This window comes from Anolis carolinensis, chromosome 4, assembly GCF_035594765.1.
Source record: "Anolis carolinensis isolate JA03-04 chromosome 4, rAnoCar3.1.pri, whole genome shotgun sequence".
Classification (NCBI taxonomy): domain Eukaryota; kingdom Metazoa; phylum Chordata; class Lepidosauria; order Squamata; family Dactyloidae; genus Anolis; species Anolis carolinensis.
This window is the reverse complement of record NC_085844.1, coordinates 134322355-134345031: the sequence shown is the minus strand read 5'-3', so window position 1 is coordinate 134345031 and position 22677 is coordinate 134322355. Positions and strand designations below refer to the sequence as shown.

The 22677-nt window shown below is 41.5% G+C and overlaps 2 long non-coding RNA genes across 3 annotated transcripts in view; one reads left to right on the top strand and one right to left on the bottom strand.

Annotated features, from left to right (window-relative positions):
* Positions 1-7788: 7788 nt before the first annotated feature.
* Positions 7789-22677, bottom strand: part of LOC103278606 (uncharacterized) — a 64323-nt gene continuing 49434 nt past the window's right edge. Inside the window, exon 3 of one of the 2 annotated variants that reach the window (XR_506197.3) lies at positions 7789-11186. This is a non-coding gene — a long non-coding RNA (uncharacterized LOC103278606). Of the gene's footprint in view, positions 11187-17755; positions 18448-22677 lie in introns of those variants that run through there. The other variant, XR_506196.3, reaches the window with a different exon arrangement.
* The window catches only part of LOC134298267 (uncharacterized), a 141396-nt gene continuing 135019 nt past the window's right edge, over positions 16301-22677 (top strand). Inside the window, exon 1 of the long non-coding RNA XR_010005252.1 lies at positions 16301-16939. This is a non-coding gene — a long non-coding RNA (uncharacterized LOC134298267). The remainder of the gene's footprint in view (positions 16940-22677) is intronic.

Genomic DNA, 22677 nt, shown 5'->3' with positions numbered 1-22677 from the left:
ATCTGGTCCCAATAAATTACACTCATACAGAACTATTTTTCAGAGAGTTTTTTATGGAAAGCACAAAATTCTCAATGAGAGTTATCAGATCTCAGAATCTCAAGATTATGTGAGTCTCAGGACATTGCTTCTCCATGCTGGACCTTAAGGTTATAACAAAGTTATGTTTTAAAATTTGGGTTATGATATCCTTTGTTGCTGCTGTAGGCTGCTTTCTAGTGCTCCTGAAGCCTCTCCAGAGGTCTACCTGGCTCCCTTATACTTTGCCTCACAAAGTTTGTCAGTTTTCAGCACCAAACCCCAGTGGGAGGGAACCATCTCAGAGAGAGTAGTCAACTGGGTGGAAAGGTGAGCTACCTCATTATTTGCTGCCTCAGGAGTTGTTGAATATGACAGTACGGGTTTTTTCATTTGTGACTTTCCAATTTTATTCTGTTCCCATTTTTTCTGACACTACTCTGAACAATGAAAGGTGCAATATAGGACCCTTCTACACTGCTGAAAACGTGATGGGAACTGGAATTTAAACCTCTGATTCCGTTCACATTGTTTACCTCAACACCCAGACTTTTTGGCAAGGGGTGGCCAGATACCCACCCATGCCAAACCGTTGTTGGTAAGGGTGGGTATGGCTACCTGGCCACCTTCCCTCCCTGACCTCCATTTCTTTATTTAAAAAAGAAGAGACCGGTTTTTACCTAGGCTGGAGGCTCAGTAAGCAGGGGCGGTTTACCCGCCAGGAAAACTAGGCATTTGCCTGTGGCGCCATCTTGTTGGGGGCACCACAGGCAAATCCTGGCTTCGCCAGGAAGGCCTTCCATGCTTTGCAGACCAGAGAAGCGGCACCCGCTTCTCTGGTCTGCAAAGCACCGAGGAACGGCTTCCTAGCGAGAAGAAAGCCGTTTCTCTGAGCTTTGTAGACCAGAGAAGCGGCACCTGCTTCTCTGGTCTGCAAAGCTCCGAGGAATGCCTTCTTTCCCGTTCCTCAGCGCTTTGCAGATCTCTCCCCTCCCTGCTGCTCAGCCCCCCCCCCCAGTTTGGGGGGGGGTGCCAAAATTTGGGGGGGGGGCAAAATTCTGATTGCCTACTATCAAAGATTACCTAAGAATGACTCTGTCAGTAAGGACCCATTTCTTCCTTTTAAAAATATGGTGAAATGGGATCTAGGGAAGGGGGGATGGCACTACCTAAACCCACAGAGGCAGAATGGCTGTGGAGACTACCTCTGGGATTGTGGATAGTGATCACAAGAGGCAGTTTTGCAAGTTGGATACCTGGAAAAATTTGGAGCTTCCTGGAAGGTTCACAAAAATTTCCATGTATTTTTTTAATCTGGAAGAAACCTGAATATTCAGGTTTATTCCATATTAAACTGCATTATTCTGAGGCATCATTTTGATGTCTCAGGATAATGTGCTCCCTACACCACATTATAGGGCAGTATAGATGGGGCCTCAATTTCCTTTCTAGGGACCTCATCAGACAGACAAAATTGCCTGTCCCATGACATTTGGATCTCTCTTCAGGCTGGAGCCTGCCGGATCCCATCACATGATGTCAATCTTCTTCTTAGGGCTTCATGCCTGAAGTGAGGTTCAAGTGTCATAAGAGGCAGCGCTGGCAACACGGGAGGCTTCCCATTTTGAATAGACAACAATTGGGGGAAACTGGGTAGAGACCCTTCCCCCAGTGGGATGAGGTGAGGGGCTATGTGGACAATACGGAGTGTGGGGGCTATGTAGTCCCCACAACCCCACTGGATTTTCCATGAGCAGTGGTGAATTTCCCTCCCCCCCCCCCATCGTCCAGAAAGGTGACCTCAATGTGATGAGGTTCTTAGTGAGGGTTGCACCTCTTTTTTCTTGTCTCCAACTCCTGTCTAAACCTCCACTCCTTCTTTCCATTCCATGCACCTGGGGTGTATTTAACCACTTCCATGCCTTCTCTACTGGAGTATCCACTGCAGAGCTCTCATAGTGTAACATACAGGTGAGGAACTGCACATTCCTCTTTCCACTGCTCCCCAGTTCCAGGCTTTTCAAGAATTCTGTTCTGTGGTTATAATACCTTCAGTGAGTCATGACTTTATCACATAAGCTCATAAAGAAGGTTCTGGCATTGCAAACCCTTCCTTGGAAAGAGTCAGAACATGCAGGATAACCACTTTTCACATCTGGGTGAAAGCATTTTCAAAAAGTTTATTGTGCTTTTGGCCTAGTGCACCAGCTTGACTATAACTTCTCACAACCCACACGTTGCTTCTCATTGTTCTTGCCAACCTTTTTTTTTTTACAGAATTGACTGTATTTGAGTCATTCTCGCAGTACTTCAGCAGTTCGTGCCTTCATTTCTGAGCAAGTTTGCAGTTGCATGTTAAATCACTTCCACATTTCTCCAGCACTATTCCTCTAAACACATTAAATATGTATAAAAAAATCAAGATGCAGTTTGCAAATCCCAGTCTTTTTCTATTTAGTGTATTCTGCAAAAGGGAGGTATATTTATGTGTCCCAGCCTTATTCAGGGGTGCAGGGGCTTGCACAAGGTGACTTAGCAAACTACTAACACTGTACTTAGGTACTTTTTGAAGCCTCAAAACAGGGGTCCCTGTGTATAGAAAAGAACAACTTAACAATCATTTGCAGACTGGGTTAAAGTAAGTATGAATCATGTTGAGTGATTGGAAGAGTTTTCATGTGTTGTTAGGGAAACATACACTTCATGTCCTCTCCAGTCCTCCAAAAATTGTTGCCACTTCTTTTCTTTCTTCCCTCACCCACCACCTTGGAGTCTTCCCTCTCTGTCCGAACCTCCGATTGGTCTGTTTCACTTCTCGCTGCATGTTCTGTTCATCCTTGTGCTAAATCCACCTTTGTCTCTTTCAGTTTCTTAGTGAGATACAGACACCAAGAAGAGGGATGGGAAGCAACTGTCTGTTCTGCTTATATCCCCTATCTTTCTTCCCCCTCTTGCTTTTTTCCCATTTAACCAGTTTCATGTTCTGGTTGATATCAGAGATGTGCAGGATCTGCTAATGATATCACTAGTCTCACAAGTTAGCTTCTACTTCAAAGTGATAAGATGCCTGCTATGGTTCGCACCCCACCAGCCATGTCAATATAGAGACCTTATAAAGGCATCCAAGTTGAGAGTCCTCACTTCATTTTATGGTCATGAAATCCACGTTTAATTGCATATTCCATGAATAAGTACTTTTTTAATTAGTCCTGAATCTCCCACAACTCAATATTAGTATGTGATGCTGGGTGTTGCTACATGTTTCTCTACAGTCAATGCAAAATTTTATACACATCACACCTCTCTCTCTCATTTAAACAAATCTAAACAGTCACCCTCCATAGGGCAGTTGTTTGAGTCCCTAGATCATTCCGATTTCCCCTTTCTGCATGGTTTAAAGCATTAGACCTGATTTTTAGGCATGGTGATCAAAAAGTGTCCAGAGGGGGCTGAACAATATGGTGAATGTTATAGAAGCCAACTCAAATGAGGAGTTGTTGAGGGAGTTGAATAAGTTTAGCCTGAAGGAGGGAAAAGTGGGGTGACAGCTATCTTGAAATGTCTGAAGGGCTGTGTCATGCAGATGATGGGATGGGCTTGTTTTCTGCTGCTCCAAATGTTAGATCCTGAAGCAATGAATTCAAACATTAAAAAAGAGATTCTGACTAAACATAAAGATATACTTGTTGATGGAAAGAGCTGTTCAGCAGTGGACCAGCATGCCCTTGAAAGTGATAGATTTTCTTTCATGGGACATTTTAAACAGAGATTACATAGCTATATTCCAGAGCTGCTTTAGTGGTTGGTTCTTGCATGGTGGGGCGTGGACTAGATGTCTGAAGGGCTTTGTCATGCAGATGACAGAATGGGCTTGTATTCTGCTGCTCCAAAGGTTAGATCCTGAAGCAATGAAATCAGATGTTAAAAAAGAGATTCTGACTAAAAACTGAGACATACTTGCTGATGGAAAGAACTGTTCAGCAGTGGACCAGCATGCTCTTGAAAGTGATAGATTTTCTTTCATGGGACATTTTAAACAGAGATTACATAGCCATATTCCAGAGCTGCTTTAGTGGTTGGTTCCTGCATGATTACACATGGACTAGATTGCCCTTATGGGCGATTTCAACACCTTGATTCTTAATGACCAGTATTCCAAATGAGATTGCATCGTAGATTTTTATACATCACTTTCTGCTAGGAAAGGAAGCCCAAAGCAGTTTGCCATCCAGCCTCTGCTGCTGTTTTGCTTTGCTTGCTGGGCTCCACCAGTGGAATAATGGAGAAAGATTCTGTGTTCCTGCCTCTTCATAGCCTCATACCTGCCAGCAACTGTGACCCAGCAAGTTTGGCCAACATTTTTCTTCTATTCAGCTATGGAGCTGAAGATCCCCTAGCTTTCTTCTCCCTCTTGCTGTTTTTCCATTTAACCAGTTTCATGTTCTGGTTGATATCAGTCAGAGTTCACTAGGGGCTGAGAGAGAGTCAACACCTTCAACTAAGAGAGAGAGTCCAGAATTCAGGACTACGAAAAGTCCTGACTCAGCAAATTCTGCTACTCCTGCTGTTCTATTAGCTGGGCTTTATCTCTCTAGCTGGGAGGACAATCTATTTTTACTCTAATTGTCTTGTGCATTGTTGTTATATCTATGAAAACTCCTATCAGTTTATTCGGATGGATGTCAAACACTCTAGGGATCTCTTCACACGTGCTGCTGGAATCGCCACAGACTGTGGCGATTCTCGCAGTGCCCATGCAGAGGTGTGGTGAAACTGTCACCCCATGCCCTCCATCACATGACTTACCGATGTCCCCATCCCATGTGAGGAGCATCCACCACCCAGCCCCCCCCCCCCCCCCCGTTGATAAAAAGCAACACAGGAAGCCCCCCATGTTGCTGCAGGGGTGGCATGTGCTGGTTCTCCTTCCCTTTTAAGATGAAGCTCGACTGGAAGGTGCAGTGCCTCGTGAAGTGGGAGCCAGTGGGCTTCATAGTAAAGGAGAAGGTGAACCGGCCCATATCGCTAATTTTGCCCTCGTCTGATGAGGTTGTCAGATTGATGTGTCAGCTAGCAGTGAGAGTGCCAGCTGAAGGACTAGGGCTAGCTGGAACCACTTAGTTGGCTACAAGGCAGCTCCCCAGTATGATTCTGCTACACTAGCTACATAATTGGCCTGATTGATTGGGAACACATCAATTGACTGGTAGGGTGTGTTAAGTGTTGTTATTTTGTCACTCAGCTATTTGTCTTTTTATTTTTAATAAAACATATAAAGAATTTGGGGTGGCAATACAAGTTGTGCAGGGAAGAGGGAGATATGTTGATGACAGAGTCACATCTTCCTATATGACCTCGTCATATAAGTATTGTAGGACACTTCCACACCAGCTGGAAGATGGATGGGCTCACCAACCATTATACAACACAGAGGAACTTCCTGCGGAGACCCCTACTCCAACTGGAGTAGAAGCGCTGTTTGATACTTCACTCTCAACATGGGAGGCTTCCTGCCCAGGCGATGCTCCCCCTGTCATCTATAATCTCTTCAAGGACAAGGAGGCTGAACTGGAATTCTTCACTGAAACTTGGCAGGTGGATGATAGTGGTCCACCATTTAGTGTCATGAGTTTGTAATGCCCACAAACCTGACTCCTCACACCTCAGCCCTAGCTCACAATATCCAGAAGTTTAACCATATTGCACTTGGCCTCAGGATGTACCATTTAGGATTCAGTGGAGCGTCCAGTTTGTGCGACTTTGGCGACAACATGCATTAGAGGAACTGATCCCTCCCAAGCACTCCCTTCCAAATTAATGTTGTGTGATGTCTGAAACGGTTATGCCAGAGAGGCAATGCTCCGTACAGTTTACACACCCATCACAAACACAGCTATCTACATTTATGATGCTCAAATCACTTGCTACCATAGTCCTACCCCTCCTGTTTCTCACTAGAAATATCTCTCAGTGTAAGAGAATATCAATCCATCCATCAAGGGATGAGGTCTTTCTAAAGGATCACTCTCTTGTAGTGATAGCTTTTCTCCCTAAGTCTGTCAGTCTCTGTAATTGAAGAAGAGCTGTCACATATGGAGTGCAGTGACACTACAAAATCTGAGAGAACCTCATCCTTTAGCCTCTGTTTTTCTCAGATTCTTCAGATCAGCCATCTTAACCATAAACAAAGAAACCTGCTGATTTTTTTTACCCCACAGCTATAATTATATTTTATTACATTTTGGAATGTATTATAATCTTACATAATTGTTAATTTGGCTGACCAGAGAATTCAGTTATCTGCCAGTGGAATATCAAGAGGAGTTGTGTGCTCTACACTCACATGGGTGTTTGCCTCACCTTAATATTATGTTGTGCAACTAGGCCTGGGATAGTTCATCACAGGGGACCTCCTTATGCTCAGAAGCTCCCCTCTATCATCCTTTATACAATCCCCCTTCCCCCATTCTCCTGATACATTTACAGTAGAGTCTCACTTATCCAACACTCGCTTATCCAACATTCTGGATTATCCAACGCATTTTTGTAGTCAATGTTTTCAATATATCGTGATATTTTGGTGCTAAATTCATAAATACAGTAATTACTACATAGCATTACTGCATATTGAACTACTTTTTCTGCCAAATTTGTTGTCTAACATGATGTTTTGGTGCTTCATTTGTAAAATCATAACCTAATTTGATGTTTAATAGGCTTTTCCTTAATGCCTCCTTATTATCCAACATATTCGCTTATCCAACATTCTGCCGGCCCATTTATGTTTGATAAGTGAGACTCTACTTGCTTCTTCTTTTTCTGTCTCTCTTTCATCTCTTTTCTATTTCTTCTCGCTACAAAAATGTTCTACCACTGTTTTTCCTTTTTTCCTGTCTCTCCAGAAGTTTCTCCTTTGATCTGTCCCCCTGTCCAGCCTTTGAAACCACAACTGGGATATATTAGAGTCTCAGCCTTTTATAGCTGTAAATTCTACCACTATCAATAAGACTTGCTTCTGAACAGACAGGTGTTGAAAGGATTGCCGTGTTAGTCTCTAATGCCCTGCTGGTCTTCTTCACCATATTCCTTCTGCAAAACATTTGATGGTTGTGTGGATGGCACAATCACAATGATGATGATTTGGGAGAAGAAAGAGAATTTCACAATACAATTGGAAAAGAAATGAAAGCATAGCCTTTGGGTGCACAGGATAATGAGATAATCCCTTTGAAAGCAAGGTCTGGGAAATATACTTTTCACTTGGAAGTTTCATTGGTTGGAGTCCCAGATAAATGTCTGCTCCATGTATCAAAATAACTGTTTGCAGCAGTATCTTCTGTGCTTGATAATGTTCTACAGTTAATGATATAACAATGTAAGGAGCTTATGTGGCAGAGGATGGAATCCCCTTTGAATCCCACCGCTGCCACCAAATAATGTAAAGGTCTGAGGGTGACAGGGAATGGAATCCCTTTTTAGAATCCCTCAGCTTAGCCACCAATATGTACAGAGGTGAGGTGTCTGACAGGAATGTGTGTCAGAGATGGAACCCTTTTTAATCCCACACACACACTCACACAGATACCACCACTTAATAAAGATGTCTTATGAGAGATGATGTTAATTAATGATTTGTTTGATTATCTTCTTCGCTGCCACCAATGGAGAGACGTCAGGCAGATGGCACTGGTTCCTTTAAGCTTTCTCTATTTGTTCCACTTCAGGTGTTGATGTTGCTTAACTTAATTTAAGAGTATGACAGAGGCTTGGTTAGAATAAAATCAAAACAAGTTTATTGCAGGTACAGAGCTTGATGGTTTCAGATAACTTATTAAAGGCACTTCGCTTAATGGTTACAAACAGTTATAAGGTGGTTAAACTTTCAAAATACTTCTTTCTTTAGATTACACTAAACCCTGATCCTACTGGATCCCCTGGGATTAATTCTCCCTAATCCACAGGCTCTATAACTGACCCTAGACAAATCACCTAACTTGCCTAGTCTGGTCCAACCTAAATCTGACTCAAATCTCTCTATTTAAGCCAGCCTGATTCTCCACACAAGAATCAGATCCTTCTCTATGACTAGAGAATCACCAACTGCTGGGTTTTAAAATATTCCCCCTTCTCCTTTCCAGGCGGCGGTTGGCTCCGCCCCTGTTGCTATGGTAACCTGTTCTAGCACTCTAAGATGGCTACCTTCCCCCATACATATTGTCAACTTAAATACTCACCATTTTAACTTAGCCAAACCTGGCTGTTTAAACAAAATCAAATACACATATAATCTATAAACAAAATATAATTATACACTTTTTCACAAACACCAATTTGACATCACTAAGAACCTTCCCTAGACCTCAAGTCTGACCCTGAAATATCAAGATCTGAAATATTTCTGACCTGGTTATCAGATTAGCCAGACAAAGCATCCACTTCAGCTACCTTCACTATTGAAATGAGGGACAGCTGGGGCAAATCCATTGCTCCATGCACAGGGGAAGAGCTGTCCAGGCAGCACAGAAGAGTGCGGATCCATTGAAGTCTCCCATGTTGGGAGAGAAGTGTTCTATGACACTGGAGCAGGGGCTTCCATAAGAAGCTTATTTATTTATTTATTTATTTATTTATTTATTTATTAGACTTGTATACCGCTACTCCCAGTTTGGCTCGGAGCGGTTTACAGAAATAGATTAAAACAATACACTTAGCTTTAAAATAACAATAAAAACAATAAAAACAACAATAAAAACAGACATAGCCCCAAGTTTTTCACCCATCAAAAGCTTGTCGGAAGAGAAAGGTTTTGCAGGCTTTCCGAAAGGCAAGTAGGTCTCGGATAGTTCGAGTTTCAACTGGCAAGGCATTCCATAAATGAGGGGCTACAATTGAGAAGGCTCTCTGCCTAATGGAAGACAAATGATAAGTCCGTATGTTAGGGACTTCAAGCAAATTTTGGTCTTTGGACCAAAGTAATCTCTGGGGTTGGTAGGGGGATAAGCGGGTCCTCAGGTACGCCGGTTCCAAACCATATAAGGCCTTAAAGGTTAGTACCAGTATCTTGAAAGTAATCTGTTACTCAATCGGTAGCCAGTGCAGCTGTTGTAGAATTGGGGTGATACGCCACCTCATTGGCACCTCGGCGAGAAGACGAGCCGCCACATTTTGCACCAGCTTCAGTTTTCCGGATCATTGACATCTGACATTTATGTCATCTGATGAACAGGTTCTGAAGGTAAATGTGATGAAGTCCTAACTATATATGTACAGTAGAGTCTCACTTATCCAAGTTTCACTTATCCAATGTTCTGTATTATCCAACACAGTCTGCCTTTTAGTAGTCAATGTTTTTTAGTAAATGTTGCAATGTTTTGGTACTACATTCGTAAATATAGTAATTACTACATAACATTACTGTGTATTGAACTGCTTTTTCTGTCAATTTGTTGTAAAACATGTTTTGGTGCTTAATTTGTAAAATCATAATGTAATTTTATGTTTAATAGGCTTTTTTCTTAATCCCTCCTTATTATCTAACATTTTCACTTATCAAATGTTCTGCCGGCCCGTTTATCTTGGATAAGTGAGACTCTACTGTAATTGCAGCAAAGAGTAGTAAATATGACAGGATTTCAGGTAGTGGATCAGTTAATTCACACAGGTTGAATGGTTCAATATACATTTGCCATATGAAATGAGCCAAAAAAGTGTAGTTCTATAAACCAGACCTTTATCAAAATGGGCAAAATTCCTAAAAGCCAAAGGAACTTAGAAGACAGTGGTCCAGTTGAGGTAAGGTGGTCTAGATCAGGCCTGCACAACCTGCCAACCTCCAGATGTTTTGGACTTCAGCTCCCAGAATTCCTGGTCATTGGAACAGCTGGCTAGAGCATCTGGGAGCCGGAGGGTCAAACACCTGCAGAGCCAGGATGTTCTTATGAACCACAGAGTAATAAACGTGTGTGATGAAAGGGCCCCAAGTAAGACTATATTTCTCTGTGCCCCTTGCCACTGATTTAATAACTCTTTGCTCTGGGGTCTAACAGTTTTGAGATAAGATGAAGGACCAGCAGAAGTCTTGCCACTGCTACTACTACTAAGTAGACTTGGGCTGAATCAGTTTGAACAAAAATTATTTGTAGTTTTCGGTGGGCCGTTTCATATAGTATCCAAATACAGAATGGGGAGGAGGGAGATGAAAAGCCCAGCAAAACGGATTAATAGAGACAGATTTTATTGGTTCTGGAGAAAAATGAGTTAAGTCTGCAATAAGGCAGGGATATGCTGCAGTCCTCGGCAGAAACAGCGTCCTCCATTTCTTCTTGGAAAGTTCCCTCCTCCTCCAGAGAGGGCCCTGGGAACTCACTTTCCCAGCAGCACTTTCATGGGGCGGGCATTGAATTGAGTTCCTCTTGGAGTATGATGGGAGTTGAAGTTTTTTTCTCTCTCTCTGTTTCTCAGCCAATAAAACACCTAGTGGTGCCCATGCTCTGTTGGCTGAGAATGGTTAAAACTTAAAATAATTCTAAAAAATGAGCAGATTAGTGAATTGTTTTGAAACTTGGCAGGCCTGCAGTTGTGAATAGGTTCTAAAATTGAGGTAGGTTTCATGCAGATAGGCCTTCAAATGGCTGAGGACTGAGCCTTTAAAGTTTCCTGTTGTAGCCAATAGGCTGTATCTTATTTATTTATTTATTTATTTACAGCATTTATATTCTGCTCTTCTCACCCCGAAGGGGACTCAGGGCGGATCACATTACACATATAGGCAAACATTCAATGCCTTTTAACATAGAACAAAGACAAGACAAACATAGGCTCCGAGCGGGCCTCGAACTCATGACCTCCTGGTCAGAGTGATTCATTGCAGTGATTCATTGCAGCTGCTCTCCAGCCTGCGCCACAGCCCGAGCTGTGCCAAATGATCTTTGCCAAATGAAAACGGCAAAACCCCTTCCCATTTGAGTAACTTCCCGGTAAAAAGAAAGAGGGGTCATCCGACAATGGACCCCAAAACAGCATACCTCTCTCTCCTACCAAGGAACCAAGTCCTCTGTCAGGAAATATCTGTAATATTAATGGAAAAAATAAATGAAGTCACTACCTTTTGTAGAGCCTTCCCCCTCAATGATGTTTGTACAATTCCCTGTCTTCTTGTGGCTTTATACCTGCAATAAAAACAAGGCAAGCCCTTCTTCTGTTACATAGCTAAAACAGAAATATGAAACAAATGAAATATCATTATCTCACCTTACTGTCAAAGGAAAAAATATGCTAGAGATATTGTTTTGCTTCGGAGTTTGGTTGGAAACAGGCCAGCCTATCTCTTAGGCGTGTGACAAACCATTTGAGTCTAATAGTTGCCCTTGATTTTCGAGATGTTTTCCCTTGCAAATGGATAATGTCAGATTTCACCATATGTCAACACTTCAGACAGAAAGCCCTTCTCAAGCTACCAAGGCTAAATTGTAAGTGTTTCTTAGAAAATTCTAATGTTCAAGATGTTTCTCCATTCTTGGGGCTTGCATCTGCCCACCCCCTTTCATATTTCAACATCATTGACAGAAGCCCTTCTCAGCTCTTTCCAAGGCTAATCTGAAAGCTTATAAACTGTATCACCTACTACCCACCCAACCATTTCTCTAGTTTGTAAGCTGTTGCTAGGCAACATCGGTTCATATTAAGCATGTGCACAGGGATACCTTGCACTGACATAGGCTGAAATGTGCTGGAAAACTGAATTTTTCATTTAAAAATGAACAGATTTAACGACTACTGGGGCAAAATATGTACTAGATATCTCCTTAACCTAATAAAAAATTATCCTGGAAGACACAGTAAATGAAGAAACTAGATAACAAAACCTAACCCTGGCAGTCTGGAGGCATAAAACCACCTATAAATCAGGCAACATCCATCAAATTGCTGGAAGCCACTCATCAAATTTTCACTCCCAATAAATATGTCATTCCTTAATCTTTCTGTGTCAAGAATGACATGGGCGACCAAACATCCAAGAACGTGTGGATGAACAATTAGAAAACATATTACAAGAGTAATATGGAATGGATGGCATTAGAATATGTAGAAATAACAGGACTGACAGAACTGTATTTTGTGAATGATGGGAGGGGTGAGTATAGATTTGGAAATAGATGAATCAAGACAATTGTAGGGTTTAAATGCTTTGAAATATTTTTTTTAAAAAAAGAATGGCATGGACTCTCAAACCCACTGTTTGTATACTACTAAGTTTCAAATACAACAACAACAACAACAACAATAACTATTATTATTATTTTATTTGTATTCCGCCCTATCTCCCCAAGGGGAGTCAGGGCGGATTCCAACATACAATGGCAAACATTCAATGCCTCCATAAACAAACAAATACTGATATAAAAATCCCAGAGAAACCCCACATATAAGAATAACATTAAAACCTAACATCAATTTAAAGTCTAACATCAATAAATTAAACCTAACATCAATAAATTAAACTACATATAGTCAAACAAAATGATATAAAAACATCAAATCCAAACAAACATCCACATTAATTTACAACAGCCAACTAGAGTTCACAGTGTGGGTAGGTTATGTGGTCAAACGATGACAATTGGGCTGGCGTGGACTAGGAAGGTCCAAATACAATATAGTACCTTATTTATATTTTGTTCTATCTCCCCGAGGGGACTCAAAGCGGATTACAGGTACATATATGGCAAAAACATTCAATGTCATTATACAATTGACAAAGACAGACAGTATATAAACAGAGGCAAGGCTTCCCTTTTTTCATTTCCGGCATCTGGCTGTGCTTGACTTCGCCATGGGAAGGTGCTGCTGTTTCATTTTCCATGCTGAGGAGCCTGTTATCCATGGATGCCTTTCCTGGTCGAATTTTTGCTGGCATGTTTTTCAGGGTGCCTTTTACCTCCCTGCCAAAATGGTACCTATTTATCTACTTAGATTGCTGTTTTTGAACTGCTAGGTGAGCAGAAGCTGGGCTGACAGCGGGAGCTCACTTCCAGTTCGCAGGATCTTCTATAGCTGGCAGTTTAACCGCTGTGCTAGTCTGGCCCATACCACCTCAGGGCTGTTGGAGATTGTAGAAATAAATTAAATAGAAGCTTTAACAATGTTTCTGAATCAAGATAAACCCTGCAGTATAATAAAGTGTCACTCAGGCTTGTGTAACAAGTAACAATATCTTTACTTCAGTTCAAAAGTTCAAACAGGGTAACAAAATATATAGCAGTCTTTCTGAATTCACATAGAGAATTCAGAGAACAAACAGTCCCTTTAAACAGTCTTTAGATATGCCTCATTTGCCTTATAAATAATCAGGCTTCAGAGAGTATGGCAGCCATTTCCATCCTGACCATTTCTAGTCAGCTGCTCTCCTCCCTCTCCGAGATGAAAGTGACAGTTAAAACCATTTGTCTCAGCACCAAGCTAGAGACAGCAGCCAATTGGAATTCTGGCTCCTGGCTGGCTCAGCCAATCAGCTGTCGACATATGCCCTTTCCAGTCAACTCACCACATCATGGTGCCTCTTTTACAAATCCTCACAAGGGCAACCATCTCAGGCATTTTCTGGATTTTCTGCATTTTCGGGCTGTGGCACAGCTGGTTAAGGAGCCAGCTGCAATAAATCACTATGACCATGAGGTCATGAGTTCGAGGCCAGCCTGTGTCGGAGTGAGGACCCGACCATTAAAAAAAATAGGCCCTGCTCATTGTTAACCTAAGCAACCGAAAGATAGTTGCATCTATCAAGTAGGAATTTAGATACCGCTTTGCGGGGAGGCTAATTTAACTAATTTACGACACCATAAAAATCGTCCAGCAGCCATTTGGAATGAGGAAGTATCCATCAAGATATCACAGTGGATGATGAATCAGCTTCTCCCCCTGTGGCCGGAATCGAGCATCCCCTCAGGAAGTTGGAAGCTGGAGAATGTTAAATTGCCTCTGCGTCTCTGTCTATGTCTTCATATGGCATTGAATGTTTGCCATGTATGTGTACATTGTGATTCGCCCTGAGTCCCCTTCGGGGTGAGAAGGGCAGAATATAAATACTGTAAATAAATAAATAAATAAATAAACAAACCAAATTCTCCCCCAGAACTTTCCAGCTAGAATAATGGAAGGCATGATTTATCCATCCCACTCTTAACATAGGGCAGCAGGTGCAACCTTACAATTACAACACCATCCATACTGTTTTGTTGCTACACTGCATGTCCCCATCAGTCAATGCTACAAGCTTCAGAGGAGATGCATAAAATCTAGTTCACGATATAAGGGAGAGAGACAAAGATGTGCTCGTTTGTGTCTCTAGGGCATACCTTCTCATACTTTCTCTAGCACTCTACCTTTCTTATCCACCCATCATTCTCTCAGTGCTTCCCATGCTCACTAAAAATCTTCTCGCTTCTCTGTCTGGACAATGTGGCAGCGCTTGATTTTACTCCTCCCCTTCTCCACTTTCTGTTGACATATTGACTTGCAGGAACCCAGGCTAGCCTGTTTGCCTACAGCTATAAAAAAATTTCAAAATCAGCTCCAGTTTCTACAGAGTATCATTTTAAAAGAATCAAGCACAGAGAATTGAGTAGCTTATCACACCAACTTGTAATGCAAGCTGCAGCCTCCCCAACCATGACTGGTTGTGCTCGCTTCACATTACGTTGTCCACTAATCATTTTCAAATTGTGTGCAATGCATTGGTGGCCAGTGGTTTTTCGGCCTCATCAGGCCATGGATTGTTGTGAATCCAGTGGTGCTCAGCAAGGGCCATGGGGAATCCCATGACCCACATCACCCAGCTTCCCCTCTACCTCTTCCCATGTGGGGAAGTATCTGCTGCATGGCTTCCCCTATTGATCCAATGCAACATAGGAAGCCTCCCATTCTTCTTTGGCGACGACATATGCCAGTTCCTTAGCAGATATGCAATGAAGCCCCACCAGAATTAGTTCTATGTTGTGGGATGGGAGCAGCAGGCTCCATCGCAAAACTGCTGAGGAACTGGTGTTGTCGCCGAAAACAGCCCTGTCTGATTAAGTTGTTTCTGTGATGGAGGAATCCAATATTCAGATAGCTAAGCATCCTTCCAAAATGGGATGAAAAGGTGCAATGAGGGGGAAGCACTGCAAAAGAGTCAAAATATATAAGGTAAAGGTTTCCCCTGACGTTAAGTCCAGTCATGTCTGACTCTGGAGGTTGGTGCTCATTTCCATTTCTAAGTTGAAGAGCCGGTGTTGTCTGTAGACACCTCCAAGGTCATGTGGCCGGCATGACTCCATGGAGTGCCGTTACCTTCCCGCCGGAGCAGTACCTATTGATCTACTCACATTTGCATGTTTTCGAACTGCTAGGTTGGCAGAAGCTGGAGCTAACAGTGGGCGTTCACTCCACTCTTGGGATTTGAACCTGGGACCTTTCGGTCTGCAAGTTCAGCAGCTCAGTGCTTTAACACACTTCACCACTGGGGCTCCTGTGTCAAAATATATATCAGGACAATATGCTTATCAAGTTACACCATGTGGTCCCCAAATCTCTCAGGCAAGAGATTGGGGGAAAAAATCAGTGTAGGTGGTGAAAGGAAAGAGAAGAAAAAGAGAGAGTGAAAGAAAACCTCCCAGACCAAGTCTTTGTACTCTCTTTGTACTGTATTTTGAAATATGATGGGGGGAGAGGAATCAATAGATATTCAAATATGATTTCATCAGATGATATTATAATGTTTTGTTGAACTGCCTGATGAGAACAAAGAAGCAGGCCAAATTTGGTCCCAAACTACTGTGATCACCAAAATCTATCTGTTTAATCAAAGATGTTTGCACTTGCTCGGGATGTTAATCCTCAACTGTGTGTTCCTTATGTTCTAGGACAGGATGCTTAAAATGTTTTCCCTGACCTGTAAAAGAACAGAATAGTTTCCACTGTTCCGAATACATTGGTGAGAGAGGTTTTTGCACGAACTGCACTACCAAGTGCAAAAGAAAATTACATGTGCTATTTTTGTGTTAAGGGATCTGAATAATCAGTTAGGTAGTTTCCATCTCTATTCTGTGTTCTCCCCCCCCCCCCCCTCTGCTGTGCTTCTCAAAGGAAAAGACTCTGGTTTTGTGCACATATTCTGTACAAATTGTGCAAAATGGGGAAAAACATGTCTTATTTTGGAGTTAGAAAATTTCACACCACATGAAAATCCCTCTTCAAGGTGTCTTCTTGCTTTAAGACAGCCTGAATCAACAAGAATGAAAGATTTGTCAAGCATTCCTCATATCCCTACCGGTTGTTTCTAAAAATAAAATGAAACATATGGATGGTTAACTACAGCTTATTTAAGCCACCAAATCAGCTAGCAGGTGCAAGAAGACAAACATGGAAATTGATAAGATAGTTTCGTTTTAGCTTGATTCTTTGCTAGCCATGTAAGAAAATAAAGCTACTCCTCTGCCTGAAATTTCTTACATGCCCTCTAACTTGCAGGTGATAATTGGGGCATATGTGGCCAAAAGCAATAGAATGTGGTCATGAAGATAAAATAATGGGGAAGAACACCAAAATAAGTGAAGCTGTAGAAATTTGCTTTTCCCGGAATCTACTGGGAAGAACAAAAATCTGTCCCTATCACTGTGCAGTTTGAAAATAACTTGGTAACCAAGAATGTCAAACTGAAGAATACAAAATTGAGTCAGCCTGACATGTGGCAATGTAATTTGGGTTTCAGTGCCTTTCTAGCCATGTTCTTTTTTTCAGATATACATGGGTGAATCATCATTATCATAGCCTGTCATTCTTTCTGGTTCTCCAGCAAGATGCCGTTCCTAAATTCACTCTCCAAAACACATGGACTCACCTTAAATCCAGCACTGGAAGTTCCTACAATGTTTGGCTGCTCCCGGTGAGTATGACAGATTTACTTGCTGTCTTACTTGATTAATGATACAAAGTTGGAGGGGATCCCAAAGTTTTCTGGAAACTCTGGCATTTCCTAGGACTTTGTGGTAGTCTGGATAGCTGGTCTGATTCAGCCCAGTCCATTATACAGATGGACACTACCCCAACCACAATTTCCTTGCCTTGTCATGCTGCAACTACCTGCTAGTCATGGACTCAGTTCAAGCAGCAAATGTGCAGGACAGCAAATGAAAGGAGGGAGGGAAGAGCAAGGAGAGCGAAACTGTTGGACATGAAAAAGGGGGTGGGGGTTGGTGGAGAAAGGGAGCAACAAGAGGTGACAACAAAGATGAGAGAGTGTAGAAATAGATGGAAGAATTTGAGAGTGAGACAAGTGGGAAAATGAGTAAAGGAACAGAAAGAAATACAGACAGAAAAAAGGTTGGGTACAGAAACAGAATGCATGGTGACAGCTGTGGAAGAGAGCAGATGTGTGCAACATGTAGAGAAGCTCTTAAGTGGAAGACAGGGAGCCAGAAAACAGGACATTGGAGATAGAAAGTGATAATAACATGAAAATTGCTGACAGCACGAGAGAGGAGAAAGAGTTTCAACATGGTTGAATGAGAGGAAAAAACTGACTGTGCAGCCAAGAAGATGTGTGTGTGAGTATATGGATCAACAATGCCCTGAGCAGAATATAACAGGAATAATAAAAAATATTTTGTAGGCAATATACTTGATTTCCAACCCTTTAGCAAGTGAATTTTGGGAACAGAAATAGAAAATGCTATCTTAACGTATTTTCTAAACAGTCGCAGCTAGCTGTGTCCAACCAGAAACTTTAAAAAATATTTTGTTTAAAAGGAACAGGATTATTTGTTTATTTGATTTATCCCACCTTTCTCCCAAGAAGGGAGTTAAGGCAAATTACAGTGTAGAAGTAAAACAAAATACAATTAAAATAAGTTTTTAAAAACCTGAAACAGACAATTGTGCTAAAATATTTTAAACAGTTTAAAATACATATAAAACATGACGTAAAGAAGGTATTTCACACACCTGATTAACATATCATTTTGGCACACCTAGTAGACAGCAGGCACATTTAAATGAAAAGATCTTTGTGAGTGAAATTAAATTAAAGAAGGGTGGCAGCCTAGCCTATTATTGGAGGGAAAAATATGAAGCAGCCACGGAGAAGACTCTGTTCCTGGCTCTCCATGCTCATACAGATGATAGGTCAGAGATAACAATTTTGCCTATTCCTAAATTAAGTTGCAGGTTTCTGTGTGGGCTAAAAGGAGTTCACAGGATATTACATATTACCCAGCAGGGTATAGCAGTTTTGTTATTTCACTATGACTAGATTATTATAATTTATAATGTAAAAAATAAATGGATTCAATGTGGAAAAGTCAACTGGCGTATTCATCTTTTTCCATGTGTTGCTGCTGTGGTTGCTTCAGACATCAGGTAAGAGTGGAAGAGTCTGCACGATTCATCATTGGGCTGAATAATGAGATATTTTGATACAGGTGTTATTGACAAGAGGACCTCGAATATGAACAGATGAATTACCTAATGAGGTCCCAATCTGATCCTTCCCCTAAAATTCCAAAACCACATGGAGCTTCCCCTCCAGGGTTTGGTCTCAAATTGCATAAGCACCACATATTTATCCATACTTACACTATCACTATAAGCAGGAATCAATTCCAGATGGTTTTACCTGCCTCACAAAGGACCCAAGCCCAGCAGAAGCCAAAGACCCATTAAGCCACCTCCATGCCACTTTGTCATATCTGTGAAGCCTATCAGGACACCTCAACACCTATTCTCCTGAAATCCTAGGACCCATCAAGGCAGCCAGGAATTCCATCATTCAAAACCTGGGAACCATGTTCCCAGGGATAATCCTCTTTGTAAAGAAGTGTGATGTTTTAATTTATGGATGACATGTTTGTTTGATTTTGTTTAAACAGTCAGGTTTGGCTATGTTTAAGTATTAGAGTTGCTATTTCTTGGGGGAAGGCAGGTTACCCTAGCAACGGGGGCGGAGCTAACCGCTGTTTGAAGAAAAAAGGAGGGAACGTTTTAAAACCCAGTTTCAGTCTGTGATTTTGAGTCGCAGGAAGAAGACTGATTCTCATGTGGAGGATCAGGGTGGCTCAAATAAAAGAATTTGAGTCAGGTCTAAAATAAAAGGATTCATTTTAGACAGTCTGTGATTTTAAATCACAGGGAGCAGTCTGGTTTCAAGACTGAAGGGAACCAGAGGGACAGACCTCTATTAGGCCAGACTAAGCAAGTTAGGGGACTTGTTTAGGGTCATTTACAGAGGCTGTGGATTAGGGAAAGTCAATCCCAGTAGATCCAGGAGGATCAGGTTTTAGTTTAGCTGAGAGGAAGAAGTATTTTGAAAGTTTGAACACCTCATATCTGTTTGTAACCATTAAGCTAAGTGCCTTTAAAAACCATCAAGCTCTGTACAAGCAATAAACTTGTTTTGATTTAATTCCATCTACGTCTCTGTCACAATTATATACCAAGTTAAGCGACATCATCATCTGAGGTAAAATAAACAAAGAAATCATTAAAAAGAACCAGTGCCATCTGCCTGACGTCTCCTCAAATGGTGGCAGCGAAGAAGATAATTAAATAATTAATTAATTAAAATCATCATTCATAAAACATCTTTATAATTGGTGGTATCTGTGTGTGTGGTGGGACCAAAAAGGATTCCATCTCTGTCACACATCTCTCAGATCTCCACAATTGGTGGCAGCGGTGGGATCAAAAGGATTCCTCCCTGCCACACCTCTCCACAATTGGTGGCAGCGGTGGGATCTGAAAGGATTCTTCCCTGCCACACCTCTCCTTTACAATTGTTGGCAGCGGTGGGATCAAAAGGATTCTTCCCTGCCACACCTCTCCACACTCTTAAACACCCATTATCTCCTGACCTTGACCTCATTCCATCTCACACCCTTCCCAAGGAGGGGGACAAACCAGGCAAAAATATAATAATCATAAAACTTTATTTATATCCCACCCCATCTCCCAGTACGGGACTCAGAGTAGCTAACAACATAAGAAGAAAATATTCATTGCCAACAAGTACTTACATACAGATATAACTTAATAAAAAGCATTTAAAACCCAGCCATAGATCACTTCAAATTCAACCAAAGACAGTTTATTGTAATTCCCCCCAAGACTGCTTAGCCAATCAGCAGCCAAGATCCGTGGACCTTTAAACTTCTAGCCAGTCCATGGCCAGGAAGGGAAGGGCTTCCATGCACAATGACACCACGGATCCTGAAATGTCACCAGTTGCCTTTATGTTTTCAAATGTGTGTCCCTTTTCTATATAATATGCATGTTTATGCCAAAAAGGCACACTTGTTTTGCGATGGCCCCCAGTGTCCACTCTGGCCAGAGCTGAATAAAACTGATTTCTGTTCCTGTGTGTGTCAATTGGATCAATTGGAAGCTGCTGCACATAGGAGGAACCTGAGATTTTAGACAACAGTGCTTTGAACCAGTAGTAAACAATACAACCAAACTTTTATGTATTTATATGTTTCTGTATTACACTTTTGTTGCTATGTAAGTTGCCCCAAGTCCCCTTTGTGAGATGGTGGCAGGATATAAATAAAGTTATTATTATTGTTAATAATATTTATTTATTTATTTATTTGCAACATTTATATCCCGCCCTTCTCACCCGAAGGGACTCAGGGCGGTGTACACAACTGGCAACAATTCGATGCCTACACACATTTAAAACATAGCAATGAGTAAAATCCAATTGCAACACTTAAAACAATATACAAATATAAAACAAATAATAATAATAATAATAATAATAATAATAATAATAATAATAATAATAGTATCTAGAAATTCCTACTGATGAAATTCAGCTCTTCTTGGGTGGATGTTTGCAGAGATATAGACTCCTCGACAAATATAGAACATTTTAATGTAAGCCTTATTCCAAGTGAATGTGAACAGTTTTTCTTTCCAGTTTTCGAATTCCATCCCCCCTCCCTCCCTCCGTCCCTCCCTCCTTCCAACAATATGTTCTGAGAAATGGAAGGAAATGGAAGTCCTTGGAGAAAGAAGGCGAGAGGGAGGCTTGAACTGCAGCATAATTATTTCCCTCCTGAGACATCCTAGGAAGCAGCAGTACAGAACAATGTCAGAATCCCTACAAAAAGTGTTATCCACAACATTTCTTGATTGATAATTGTTCTTGTTGGTTGTTTCTTTAAAAAGATATTTAATAACCATGCACGTAAGATTATGGTTTTAACTGTGAGATATTGTTGCAGGGGATTGAAATGGCTTTAGTCTATGTTTATAGATGGGGGGGGGGGTCATATATTTTGTGTGGTAGCTGAGAAATTGGGTTTTCAAATGTATATAGCTGTCCCCCCCCCTCCCCACAAGATTCCAACTGGGGATATGGTGAAGAGAGTTGTTTATCTTCATTCCAACAAGGCTGTCAGTGCAGTAATGTCATGTAAATTTTAATAAATAGCACATTTAAACATAGTGTAATAAATATCTGTTTTCAAAACTGAACATAATGGATGAGAAGGCAGTTGCCCTCCAACTCCAGATTATCTTGGATGACACACACTTCCTTGACCCATTTCAAATTGGCTTCAGAGCAGGATGAGGAGTTGAGATGGCCATGGTCACCTTAGTGGATGATCTCCATCCTAACACAAACAGGGATAGTGTGTCTCTGTTGGTGCTTCTAGACCTCTCAGTGGCCTTTGATTCCATCGACCATGGTATCCTTCTGGAATGCCTGGAGGGGTTGGGAATCAGAGGCACTGAGTTTCAATTATTCCGGTCATACCTTTCAGGCAGTTTCCAGATGGTGGTGCTTGGGGATAGCTGCTCCTCAAAAAAGGAGATGTTATGTGGTGTCCCACAAGGTGCCATTCTATCCCCAATGCTTTTTAATATTTACCTGAAGCTGCTGGGAGAGATCATGCGTAGTCATGGGGCGGGGTGTTATCAGTATGCTGATGACATCCAAATATATTTCTCCATGCCTTCAAAAACAGCCTCAGCTAAGGATAGTGTGTCTCCTCTGAATTCATGCCTGGAGGTAATAGGCTGGATGAGGAAAAGCAAACTGAAAATGAATCCAGACAAAACAGAGGTGCTTGCCGTAAGGGGTCCTAATCTTGGGATGGAGATGTGTCAATCAGTTCTGGATGGGGTTATATTCCCCGAAAGACTGTGTCCTCAGCTTGGGAGTGCTCCTGGATCTGTCCCTCCAAATGTCAGCCCAGGTAGATGTGATAGTGCTTACTATCAGGCTCGGCTCAAAACTGTAGGAAATGCATTGATCAACCAACATAGTAGTTCTACCAATTTCAGCAACACTTGAAAGAGGTCTTTTGTAAAGCTAATATATGCTCAATTAATTGGTCAATTTTTGGTAACAGCAAAAATCTATGGAAATTGCTGGCTAGAGGAGGAGCTATAGATTGGTTTCTTAACTAGCACCAGATGTGGGTTGGGAGGGGGTGAATAAGTAGATTGCAGTTTTCAGCTTTACTTCTTTCTTCTTCTCTAAAAGGTTGCTGTTCTCCTGTGTTTGAGAAAGGCAGTGAGATATCTCCATAATAGCTGCGAACACACCCTCTCTAATAAAAGCCAGCTCTAGGCATTTTTGTAAACTAATGATTCTCCTTCTGATTTATCCCTGAATTG